The 13639-nt window shown below is 39.8% G+C and overlaps 1 long non-coding RNA gene across 1 annotated transcript; it reads right to left on the bottom strand.

The window, feature by feature from the left end:
* Positions 1-2628: 2628 nt before the first annotated feature.
* Positions 2629-11922, bottom strand: LOC119739712. Its single transcript, XR_005272619.1, has 3 exons — positions 11801-11922; positions 5061-5157; positions 2629-4068 (listed from the first exon to the last, which is right to left on the bottom strand). It is a non-coding gene; the product is annotated as an uncharacterized LOC119739712 (long non-coding RNA).
* Between the last annotated feature and the right edge of the window lie 1717 nt (positions 11923-13639).

Below are 13639 nucleotides of genomic sequence, written 5' to 3' on the forward strand. Positions count from 1 at the left end.
TCCAAATTCAGTAAATAATCAATCCAAGGTCTACTTTCTGTTGGAGAAAGTTCAGAATACCAACACTATAATGACCAGGTTTTAAAGTAAAAAAATGCTTAAATCCTACAATTATTTATTGGTACTATTTTACTGAAGATTTACTGGTGCAATAGACCTTGGACATAATGGCGTCAGGCTTTCATGTGCGCTTTCCTAGGGACAAGATCCACCAAGCTCCCATATGCATTGCGAACAATAAACAACGTAATTATGTCTTTAGGTCTATTAAGCAAGGTTGTGAAAAACATTACTGAAAGCCTTTAAGGGTTTATTCCTGCATGGTCCACCCCACAACAATGCAAACTTTATTGCAAAGCTGATCAGCTCTTGTACATGCATGCAGGCATGCAGCCGAAACATAAAGCAAGTAACTCAGCCAAGCTGTCGAGCCACAATTCACTGGAAATTTGCCTGAAATTTGAAATAAAACTGGTGAAACGTTTGGTCGTTTACCACAAGACTCCAGTGGGTGCCGGTTCTATTTGTCATGGTGCGATGGGGATAATTGATCGTTTGCACTTACATCTTGGGCATTCATTGTTAATGAATTAACAAAACAAACCATCCAAGATGGCTGCTGAAATAATCAGTCTCTATACATGTAGTTGCACTGGTGCTTGATTTGCGTCTTTATGATGAACAAAATATGGCAATCGCTCTTAACAAGTGCATGCAGCTAAAACGGCACAACCACACACAATTATTGTTAATGCTCAAACGTTTTTTCTGCACATCTTCTAATGACGCCACAATACTATGACTTTGGATGTGTTGTAAAATGGCTGGCAAGACCCGACTTATCATTGGCCAAACATCCCATCTCAATAAATCCCGCGAACGTGTGAGATGTGAGCTACGTGACAACCGACTCCGATCTACAAAAATCTCCCGCGTTCGATTCCACTTTTCCCTCGGATAACTTTTCGACCTCGGCCATAATTCTAACGGTTGTTTTCTTGAGCAAGCCGACACCTTCCTGGTTACCAGAGCACAGTGCATTACACAGCATTAGCTCGTAATTCATTAGAGAATTACAATAAACTGTGACAAGCGTAATCCCAAGCTTTCTGCCTCTAATGATCGATTCAGTATATCAAAACAGGGTATTTTGACCTCCCTTCTCCAACCCCCAACCCCCAAATATATATATATTTTAAAAAACCACCTATGCATTTGCCTTGGAATGCACGGAAGCTTTATCTCCGATGGACAGAAAGAACAAAACACTACGAAAACAGGAACAGAAAAGAGAAAGAGCACCCCCTGCGCGGGGTACTTCTGGCCCAGGAGAGATGCTCACTACAAGGCCGTTTTTCTTTGTGAGACCCAAAGGTGATGGACAAGCGCATTTAGTGGAGTATCCGTGGGTCGGGAGCGCTGAAAAGCCCGGGGGAAATATGGGCTGTAATTACGGTGCTCTGTCATTCACCGGCAGACAATTAGGGTCGCTTCTTCATAATTGAAGCCGATGGCGGCCACAATGGGCCATTTATAATAGAACATGTCAGTTATCATTGCCAGACTAGCTGTTTGCACGGTTAGGGCGATTGGAGGTATCCTTGAAGGGGCGGGGCATGCTAGAAATCTGTGGGCGGGTTCAAATGTGAATGTTGGTTCGGAAAGACAAAAACTGTTTGTGATGTCCAATCTAAGATCCCTATAATACAATGCTGCATGATATCACAAAAACATAACAAAGTTGGTACCAAAATATTGCTGACACCACTCACAAAAGGTTAATGACAAACTTTTATTTGAGGCATGTCCTCCCTTCAAAAATATAAAACTGCATACAAAATTGATATATATCGTTAGCATTTCACACAAAACCTTTTTCACCGACACGTATCGACATCCTCTGCATTGTCCATCTTCAGTGCTATACACAATTAAGGCATATAGGTTTATGCTTTTGGTAAAAAACAAGTTGCACAATAATTATAAATAGGGGTTTTATACTTTGGAAAACAAAAGCAATAAAATAAACATATAAAGGATGGATAACAATTCAAGGAAAAATATAATGGAATATGCAATGTACACATGAACTTTCGAACTTGTAAAAGAAAAAACAATCCTGTCTCACTCTTCTCGTAAGCAATCCTATTTTGGCCTGATTCCGCTTTATAAATTGTGTATCTCCTCCATGTTCTCAACTAATCATCTCTAAAATATCCCCAACCGTATTATATAGATTAAGGTTTTCCCGGCTATTTTAAAAGATTTTCATTCAAATTCACCAACTCTATCATTCAATTTCATCCACAAAAAAATTCACACGCTTTCAACAATATTAGTCAATTGCCATTCAATTTTAAAGTTTGGTCACCCTCTTTAGTCACCGCGTCGAGAATATTCGTCATTACACATCAAATTCAGTAGCTGTTGCCGAATGGTAGCATTCAGAGATCGAATTCGTCTTATATAAATCAATTAGACGAATTTGAATTCTGAATAACAAGGTTTGGCGTAGACAAGAATTGAATATTCCGTAAAGAAAACGTGTGCTCATTGTTTGAATTTGCTTGAACTGACTTTGAAATTGTATGACAAAAAGACGAAATTAAACATTGGAAGTGCACTAAATCGATGTTGCTGGACAAATTTGAATACTAGAAATGGTGAATTCGAATGATAAACGTTTTAAAATAGCCGGGAAAACCTATATTATTACAGGGTATCTTTGAGGAGTGTTTTTTAATTCGAATCGTGTAACAACGAATACACAAAATGGTTTTCTCATGTGTATCACCTCAAAAAAGGCTCTATTGTATGATAATGGCCAACCCCATCACTGCTTTTGAAATTGTTTTGGTTGCAAAACACCAAATACTTATTTGACCTTCCATGTAGTCTGATTAACCTAGTTCCGCATGTATGCCTTATTAAAAGTAAGCATACGTGCGGAACGCAGTGCTTTATTTGTGTGATTTGTAGGTCATTAGAACAACAAACCTTCGCCAGAACCTGTTTCCATTATCGAATATCTAAGTGGGATACTGGGGCAGTGTTTTGGTTATTAGATGTAGTGGATAAAGTGGGGTGTCGTGGCCTCATGGTCTGGAGCACTGAATTCATGGTCTGCCGGTAATTCTGCAGGTTGTGGGTTCAAGTCCAGCCTGGGGTTATGGCGTGTGTGCCCTTGGGCAAGGCACTTTATCACTCATTGCTTCTCCCCACCCCAGGAGTAAATTGGGTACCTGTGTGGGTAGAAATGGTTATTGTGGTTGATTTTAGCTGCTTTGCACCGATATGGCAGCATCGAGCTGTATACTCCCCAGGGAGCTGAGATGGTATTTGGTACGTTTCATCATACTTTCTCTATGGTTTCATTGGCCCAACATGTGATGTAGCACCTTGAAAACAAATAAATGCTGGTGGATATGTTTCAAATGAAATTGGGCTATATAAACACACCTTATTATTTTTATTATACAGCTAGCTGCTCCTAAATAATTTCCTCCTCCCATTTTCTCCGTCAAACATCGAAAGACAAAGTTGAAGGTTGCGGTATCTTTGAAGCCTGTAACAAGCTCACATCTGCCTCCTTTGATAGATAATAGAAGTAAAGAGGAACAGCTACTGGTGGCGGCTCTGTTAAGATGAGGAGGGATGATTTTTTTACACATGATGAGGAAGTGGGTGTGATGGGTCCGAAATTTTGCCTGCAGGGTGGTTTTCTTGGGCGAGGTGAATGTCGATGTGTGTAATCACTTTGTTGCAAAAACAGTGTAAGGTTTGGCTGTTGGGTTGGTTTCCAATTCCCAAAGTGATTTGAACAGCCCACGGTAATTGAATTTGGCCCAGTTAAGAAACCCTAGTCTAAAATGGGTGTGAGATTTAGGTAGTGTTGAGATCAAAATGAGCCTTTAACTTTGTATCTACTCCTCCAGCAATTCCCCGTCCATGTCTCCGGCAGAGTTGACCCTCATGAAGCTAGACTGTGTCTCTAGCTCGTCTGACATGCCCGTCATGTCGTAACGCAGGTTGCCTTCGATACGCCTCATGCTGCGATTCTGCGCTCTCCTGTTTGGAAAAAAAATAAGAAAGAAGGGAATCAATATTAAGCCCTTAAGACACTTAAGCCCATGAAAAATTTGTCTCAAGCCATAGATTATATGTACCGTTACTGGTGTTCAATGTATAAGCCATAGCTCAATAAATCCTGATTTGGACAAGGCAAATGTCAAAGACATGACTGCTTAAGGGCATTAATCAAGAACACTGGAGTAAACCAGTTCACGTCGGATGACGTGTATACACGTAAAGGTTTCGCGGTATTCGGAATGGATAGTGGATAAACACGCAACGAGCGAGGCTGGAAATATCTGTCTGTGACCCGCTCACAGTGAGCGAGGCTGGAAATATTAGGGCGGGCTACCCGCAGATGATAGCCTGAACCCATCTGGCATTGAGGTTCGTGAAAAACAATCCCACGCCTGGGTCCAGTCAATGTCAAAATAATCCCGGTGCGAAGTGGTTAAGTGGATAAACATCAATCCAAACATCTCAAACAGCAGCTATTAGCTATATTTACAACATTATTACCATGACAAGCGAACACTTTAGATTCAGGGGTGTGAGTGACCACTGATAAAAATAGCTGAAAACAGTTGTAAAAGGTGTAAAAAAGCTGAACTTTGGAAATCTCCTATACTTTTGTACACAGCAAGTGAGGGAAAAAAGCTGAAATCCAAAACAAAAAAAGCTGAAATCAGCTTTAAAGCTGAGATTTCACACCCCTGTAGATTACAGGCTGACTTCGGTTATTATTTCCTGTCAGTTTTCTGCAACAGACCTTGCTGTGCATCCTTCAGATTTAACCAAAGAAAAGTGGAGAGAGGCAAGTGGAGTAAAGTGGCTTGCCCATGGACACAACATATTGCCAGCTGCTGGATTCGAACCCCTGACCCTCTGATCATGAGGCACCAACCCTAATCCCTCGATCACACTTCCCCATTCTCTACCATCTCCGAGTTCAGGACTGAATACGGACGGGCTGGCATGTACCTATATACCTGTCAATATTCTTGGCCAGATTCCGTAGCTTGGCTGCTGTCATTATGTCATCGGCCTCCTCTCCTTTCTGGATATTGGTTCCTTCTGTGACTGCGGCTGCTAATGAAAAGGGAAAATACAGGTGGTGGTGGAAAAAAAATCGTAAAAATAATTCTCGAAAATAGAAAGCCAGTTTGCTTTGTCAAAAGGCTTCTGGAGTTAAAAGAAGTCAGAAACTTTAATAGTTGGCAACATTATAGAATTTATGCATCTATTATTTGCGAAAGAAAATGACCTTTTAACTCCAAGTCAAAGATGCCAAAGCTGGAACGTATCTTAAATGATTTTGCTGATCAGTTACCAAAATGCAAAACAAATTTGAAGTTGGACTAAACAGGCATGATTTATTGAATTCTTCAAAAACAAAATGCCACTTGACAAAACCTTGGTTCCCTGCAGTGTACTCCGGCAAACAAAGTTAGAAGCAATTTTTGAAGTGGTGCCATCCCGCGCATGACCCACGCAATCTAACAGACGAGGCCTGGTGCCACCTCAGAAAATGGCTGTCGCGGGATTAGTCTCTATCTTCAGAACAAAGTTCAGGTACAGAAGGGTATGGCCGAGATAAAACTAAACGATTTCTTGGTTCTGATTAACTTCAACAAAACAGATACAAATTGGGGGCCCTATCCTGATCTTCTCCAATAACAGTCACATACAATAAATGACTAAACATATATTCCAAAAGATTTTTGAAGCAGCAATATTTATTTGACTATACCACAGAATTCAAGATTTGCCAAAAATAGTAGCAGATTTCTGTCAATTTGGTTTCAAAGTGCAGGTGTCATTACACAACTTTACAAAATTTGACTGTTGCATTTCACTTTAAAATCAATCAGGGCATAATCAATGCATAATCAAGCAATATTTATAAATTCTACACAATCAGTGAAATTATCAGTAAAAGGATAACAAATCAATTATTTTGTTGAACAGTGAATATTGAAGGCAGGGGTGAAATTGCAGTCTGATTGAAATATGAAAACCTCAATCTGCACACACAAAAATTACACGTCACGTCATGCCACATCAGAACAGTAGCGGGCAACAGTGACCATCGCTTCAGAGACATGTTACAAACATTTACCTATTTTTCAAAGAATGCGCAATAACTAATGCTATGCAATTAATAACTACTACGCTGCCACAAGACCCGTTTCGATCCTGCCAGTGCACATAAGCTTTCAGTGACTCTTTGTAAAACAGCACCCATGAAGGGGTAAACCCTACTCATTCAAATCTAGCCCCAAATTCAAGTTGATCTGCACTTAAAAACTCCCCTAAATTGCCAATTTTGTTGGGGACCACTTTGTCATGCTGGCTCATTAAGTGTAATCATCTATTAACCTTTCCAGAAGATCTGCAATGCCTATTAAGCCATTACATTAAAAAAATCTAATAATTTGGTGGGGAGTTGTTTACGAAGCTCTCCCAGCTTGACAAAATGACTTTATTACTCTATGATAGAGCCTCCATCTAATGAGTTACCATCTCGATGTAGTTTCAAAACAATGACTAATTACCTTTTTAACTATGCACTTTTGTCCGGAAATTGCCAAAATTCAGTGTCACATACTGTTTACTAGCCATATTTCAAAAGTTGGGTCCCAGAAAATCTATATAATATGGACCATTAGAAAATGTGTGCGTACAGGACACGTATGGGGATCTGGGAAAAGGGATGAATCACCATTTTGGGCGGTCATTTCATCTGGCACAATATGGCCAATGTGAGTGCCCCCTTAATGCTTTTTTGTCTCACTCAAAAACTACTGAGCACATCTTGCTCAAATTAGGACTGATCAGTACAGAAATCCCTTAGCAATCCAGCCATACTCTTTGTTTGGCCCAAAACAGCTATAATGTGTACCGGCACCTTACCGGTAGCTATGCATATTTACAGCAGTGAATAAAACCATCTAACACAGAGCAAACCTGTCGACATTAGTCTGGTGCCACGTACAACAAATTTGAATTCACCGTGTGACATCAGTTCCCGTGCAAGTTTCAGGCTTACAAATACAATAAAACTAGCCGAAGCACATACATTTGAAGGATTTTTATAAAAATATATTATACATATGTGATTTGAATGATGAGTAGCACATCAACGTCTCCATCTTTAAGGACCAAAAGTCTGGGCCCAAAAATTAATTCGCTTAACAACTACGAGTACTGAGATCATTCCAGATGTGAGCTTGTGAAGTTCTGAAAAGAACTGAGGGTCAATGTTTCGGAGAGTTTGCACTCTTGAAACGCTGGTTAAAATTTTGTTGGTTAAAAAAGTTGGTTACAATTTTTACCAAATTTTTGTAAAATTGTCCAATTTTGCCCAACGTTTACCCAACGTTTGGCATATTTTCCCCAACGCTGATTAAATTTACCTGAATTTAACCAGCGTTGGGTAAATGACTAATTTTAACCAACTGTTGCTTAACAGGTGAACAGCCCAACCGTTGGGCAAACAGTCAAAATTGGACAATTTTACACAACTTTGGTTAAAATTGTAACCGACTTTTTTAGCTAGCAAAATTTTTACCAGCGTTTTGAGAGTGTGCTCTGCCCGCTGCTTAGGCCCTAGCCCTCATGAGACTGAGGCGAAGGGTGGTTATGCAAGAGAACTGGAAGCGGTGAGCATTGGGGGGGGGGGGGGGGGTGAAGGATGCAACTCTGAGGACCCAAGCTGGGGGCAGGGGATGCTAGATGATCAATGAGGCGTGTCGGTGCAGAAGATGGGACGATGCGGAATCCCTCAGTCTCCTGAAGATGGGCAGAGCATACTTATACGAAACATTGAGTTTTTCCTGTTTTTTTTTCAAAACCTTGCCAACTCACAAAAGAGATCTGTGTGGTGCAACCGTGACCTTACTCGATCGTATTGCTTTCTTCACCGCACAAACTTTCACATCTTATCTGGTTAATGCTAACAGGCTCCAACCACCTAAGAACCTTTCTTTTGAACTCATAGTGGGAATTACACATTTCTTTACGCATCAATTGCATTTTCTTGATATACATGAGGTGCTCGATTCAAATACTGAGCATGTACAGAAATTTTTTTTTTCTGGCACTTACAGACATTACACAACTATGCATACTGAACATTACACCTTAAGTTTTTTTAACAATCCTACTGTTTTCTTGGTGAAATCTTGGTGAAATTGGAATTATAAACTAATCCGATCTTATATTACTCCACATGCACTCTACAACCTTCAATGCCGAAAACGTTGTGCCAAGTAATTGTACAACAGCAAATGCAACATGAGGGATTATCTGAACAATACTGACATGTTACGCCCCTATAATTTATCAGATTTATTATAAGCACAAACAATGAGTACTTATGACACCAAAAAGTGCCCTGCGTAGGTCTCATAATGTAAAATACATGTATCTGCAGCACTGAGCCAAAATATCAAGAGGTTCTAAAACGCCTGATGCACTCAAAATTAAGATTTAGGCAATTTTGTTGCTTCAAACAAAACAAAAATAATGAACAAAAATGAGATGGTAACAGGTACCTTTCAAATGAAACATACAACTTGAAAATTCATCAGGAAAAAAAAGAGAGAAAGGAAATAATTAAAGAGCAACTTTAAATATGACATCTAACACCTGAGTTTCTGAACAAGAGCTTGCCATGTGCTTTGTAGAACTTTCCTGTGTTCTTCCTGCATAAATGTCAGGAAAAGCGTACCGTACATCAACTGAAAAAGGGACACCAAAAGCAACCCCATTAAAATATCTAGGCCTGTTGCATAGCCAATTTGCCGTGTAAAGATGACAACGTTGAACATAATGGCATAAGGCAACCAGGCCAAAGTGTAAGACCCCAGGTAAAGGATGTATCTGATGGTTTTGTTGGAGCCCTGTCCTAGCTGTCGGACTCTGTTTCTGCCAATGTTTGGCAGCATGTTAAGCTCATTTTGTATTTTTCGCCGCTGTTCTCTGGCAATGCGCAACAAACCCAGCACAAACCCATCAATAATCAGTAGACCCACAACAATGATGACAGTTGAAAATATGGCAAAAATAAGATCAGGAGACATTGATCTTATGTCTTCAAAATAGGAATAGGTACCATAAGGGACATAGGTGTGTACTTCACTAGTGAAATACACAGCAGCAAAACAAGAAGAAACAATAATGGACAATACCCAGCAAGAGCCTATGAGACAGCTGCAAGTCTTATTGGTCATGAAGCCCAAATATCTCAATGGATGGGCCACTTTGAAATAGCGGTCACCAGCAACAACAGCAGAGCTGGACATAAAGGAAACCGTAACAAACACAACAGGAATAAAAAAAATGTTATGTGTCTGTAAAATTGTGGGGCTCGATAATTCAACTGAAACTGGGGACAGAAAGAGACACATTAACAATATGCAAAATGAGTTTGAAAATACAACTGATGTACACAGATTGACAAGTAAGTAATTTGACGCACTGTGCAGAGTTCTGTTGAAAATAACTGAGATAATGATATAGAAATGGATCAATAGACTTATAAAAGCCAGGGGTATAAAAAGTACTTGCAATGCATGAGATAAAGGACCCAAAGGTATATCAGGGGAATCAGTTTCATTAGTTTCCATGGTTCACTTGTTTCTTCATAATCAGTTCATTCTTTAAGTAGTGCACGTTCAGTGAGAAATGAAAACAAAAATATCACATATCAATGTCTCAAAAATCTAAAAAGAATTACAAAAAGGCCATGTGACTTTGTGAATATTGCACAATGGCAAATCGCTGAAAATCAACCAACCAGTTTACTCGTTGAGTTTCTATCATGAAAACCTTCAAGTTTTTGGAGGTTATTTTTTTTACAGCTGTGATGGTTCAGGCAGACATTATTTTCCAATCTTCACTAGGTCCTATGCAATTCTGCATGGAGGAACAAAAGTGCTCAAAAATGACATTTGCAATCGCAATGGCAGCTGCACGGTCATTGTGAGAGACTGCCGGGAAACTGCACGACATCTGTCATTAAAAGTCTTGTGAAGTACCAGTACACCTCTGTTTGAAGTACTGCCGTTACAGAGAAGATACTGATACAGCAAATGAGACTACATCTCATAGAGAACCAGTATGGTAGGTGGTCCAAACTTCCTGGTCCAAGTTTGTGATCAGTGGATCTAGCTTTCTTCATTCATCATACACTCGGCCTCAATCCAAGTGAAGAAGATCAACTGGTGCACAGCGCTGTAAACCTGTCAGGAAGTGTAGAGGTTCTGGGTGTGCCAACTTGTCTGCTTGTCCACAGGAAAATCAAGAAAATTAAACTGCAGTAGAAAGAAATTCAATCGCTCATTGAAATGGTCATTGTTCTAGAGGAGACGCCACTGCAGAACAACTGTACCAAGCATGCCAAGTGTCAACACATTAAAAATGTTCTTGTTGCTCAACTACATGTATGTACAATATGTAGACAACTTTTTCCGAGCAACCTGATGGCTCAGCTGACAGACACGTAAGCTGAAGGCTTACAAATACATGTACATGACATCCTCAAAGACTAGAAGATGACTGATGAAGTTTTTCTCAGACTTTCCTCTCCAGAATACTTGTTTGATTTGTAGAACATGAATCACAATGAATTCAAACGAAGTGTTCATCAGCACTTTGATGACAACATTCATGCTTGTGCCCTCTATGGGTGCACAATGCTGTATATTTTCAGCCGCTACATGGAATGCGAATCAGCCAGCCACCACTGACAAGCTCTGTACGTAGTTGAGCTGAGACATCTCAACCAGTAAGCAGGAGGTTGTTGGTTCAAGTCCAGCCTAAGCAAGCTATTTTATCACAAGCTGTCAGAGTGTACAGTGCTTACAAAGTAACGACGGTGAAGGGCAAAATGCAATATTAAATTGTTGTTCATTGACAGAGTCACAACAACTGGTACCAAAAAGCGTAGATAACAAGCAATTACAATGATAAGAGAAAAGTTCTGATTTTTCCTGCGCAGCGGAAAACATTCTCTCTTCTACGAAATCTCAGTCCCGCAAACTGAGCAATCCTGCCACAACTAGGCATTAATAAACGGCCTTCATTTTGAATGTGTAGCACAGCCATCATTTGTTGTATACACAATGCTTCTACCTAAATTGATGCAGCAACTGACAAAGTCAGAGTGGGGGAAGTCGACTGTCAAATTCATCTTCATTAGTCCCACAGAGCTAATGAGGGAATAAATTTTCCTGCTGTCAACAAGAGAGAGGGCGTATTCTCTAGGAAACTAAATTTTGTGTCCAGGCCATTTGCCATCTGACAAACTGGTTCTAGTCTCATTGTAATTTCCCACTCAATTCCTATTCACTAGTTCTGATGCCTCAAATGCCAGAGATAATTCTAAAAACTTTATCAACTATGGTGACAGTGGTATACAATATTAATTGTGATATCAAACAAGGAGGTAAAATTAATTTAAAGTACTATATTAACTTGTAGTTTAGATCTTTGTCAGAGCAGGGAGTTGGGGTGGGGGAGGGTTAACTCAGGTTGGTGGAGGCTTGGATGAAAACTAATCCAAACTAGGACCATACCACTTTGATGATAGCAACACGGTCAGAATGTTACTTCTTCGAAATGAACAACCCTCAAACAAACCTACATTATAATACCAATTATTATGAGAAAATCTTGCTCAAAGGAAAGAAAGAACTTGAACCAAATACCTTGTGAAGTTACCCACCTAAAATAGCATCATTCCAAAGAAAACAATGACGAAATGGGGCTTTGAAAAGTATGCCAACAGGCACACTTATATTTGACAAACCCTCCCTTTGCTTGAGAGGTCACCAATGGTCAAAATTTTCTTCCTCACCTCCTGGCCTACTGTGTACAAACCAATGGGGGTCTTGACCAATATTGACCCAAGTAATAAGCAGGCTGACAATGCATGTTACCATAGGAGGGTTAACCGACTGAATGAGAATTTTGTCCCGCGAGCTGATTTGGGGTTTGCATGTACATGGGAGATCTAACATCTAACACTTCAGTTTTTGAACAAGAGCTTGACATGTGCTTTGCAGAACTTTCCTGTGTTCTTCCTGCATAAATGTCAGGAAAAGCGTACCGTACATCAACTGGAAAAGTGTCACCAAAAGTAACCCCATTAAAATACCAATGCTTGTTCCCAAGTCAATCTTTGAGAAGATGACCATGTTGAACATAATGGCACAAGGTAACCAGGCCAAAGTGTAAGACCCCAGGTAAAGGATGTATCTGATGGTTTTGTTGGAGCCCTGTCCTAGCTGTCGGACTCTGTTTGCGCCAATGTTTGGCAGCATGTTGAGTTCGTTTTGTATTTTTCGCCGCTGTTCTCTGGCAATGCGCAACAAACCCAGCACAAACCCATCAATAATCAGTAGACCCAGGACAATGATGACAGTTGAAAATATGGCAAAAATATGATTAGGAGGGCTCGATCTTATGGCTTCAATATAGTATGTGGTACTATTAGCCACAGAGACATTTACTTCACTAGTGAGAAACACAGCAGCAAAACATGAAGAAACAATAACGGACAGAACCCAGCAAGCACCTATGAGACAGCTGCAAGTCTTATTGGTCATGAAGCCCAAATATCTCAATGGATGGGCCACTTTGACAAAGCGGTCACCGGCAACAACGGTGGAACTGGACATAAAGGAAATCAAAACAAACACGATAGGAATAAAATAAATGTAATGTGTCTGTAAAATTGTGGTGCTCGAAAATTCAGTATATACTGGGGACAGAAAGAGAAACATAAAAAATATGCATAATGAGTTTGAAAATACAACTGATGTACAAAGATTGGCAAGTAAGTAATTTGACGCACTGTGCAGAGTTCTGTTGAAAATAACTGAGAAAATGATATAGCAATGGATCAATAGACTAATAAAAGCCAGAGGTATAAAGATTACTAGCAATGCATGAGATAAAGGACCCAAAGGTATGTCAAAGGAATCAGTTCCATTAGTTTCCATGGTTCACTGTTTCTTCATAATCAGTTCATTTTTTAAAGTAGCGCACGTTCAGTGAGAAATGAAAGCAAAAATATCACATATCAATGTCTCACAAATCCAAAAAGAAATACAAAAAGGCTTTGTGAATTTGTGAATATTGCACAATGGCAAATCGGTGAAATTACACCAACCAGCAAAAAAAAGAGAATCAAAAGTGCATGGTCATTGTGAAAAACTGCCGGGAAACTGCATGACATATTCTGTCCTTTGTAGCCTTGTAAAGTACACCTCTGCTTGAAGTACTGCTGTTACATAGAAGATACTGATACAGCAAACGATGGTAGGTCATATAGAGAAACAGTATGGTGGGTGGTCCAAATTTCCTTGGTCTGAATTTGGGATCAGTGGATCTAGCTTTCTTCATTCATCATAAACTCAGCCTCATTCCAAGTGAAGAAGATCAACTGGTGTACATCACTGTAAACCTGTCAGAAGGTGTAGAGGTTCTGGGTGTGCCAACTTGTCTGCTTGTCCACAGGAGAATCAAGTGAATTAAACTGCAGTAGAAAGAAATTCAATCG

This window comes from Patiria miniata, unplaced genomic scaffold (genome assembly GCF_015706575.1).
Source record: "Patiria miniata isolate m_02_andy unplaced genomic scaffold, ASM1570657v1 HiC_scaffold_4, whole genome shotgun sequence".
In the NCBI taxonomy this organism is placed as follows: domain Eukaryota; kingdom Metazoa; phylum Echinodermata; class Asteroidea; order Valvatida; family Asterinidae; genus Patiria; species Patiria miniata.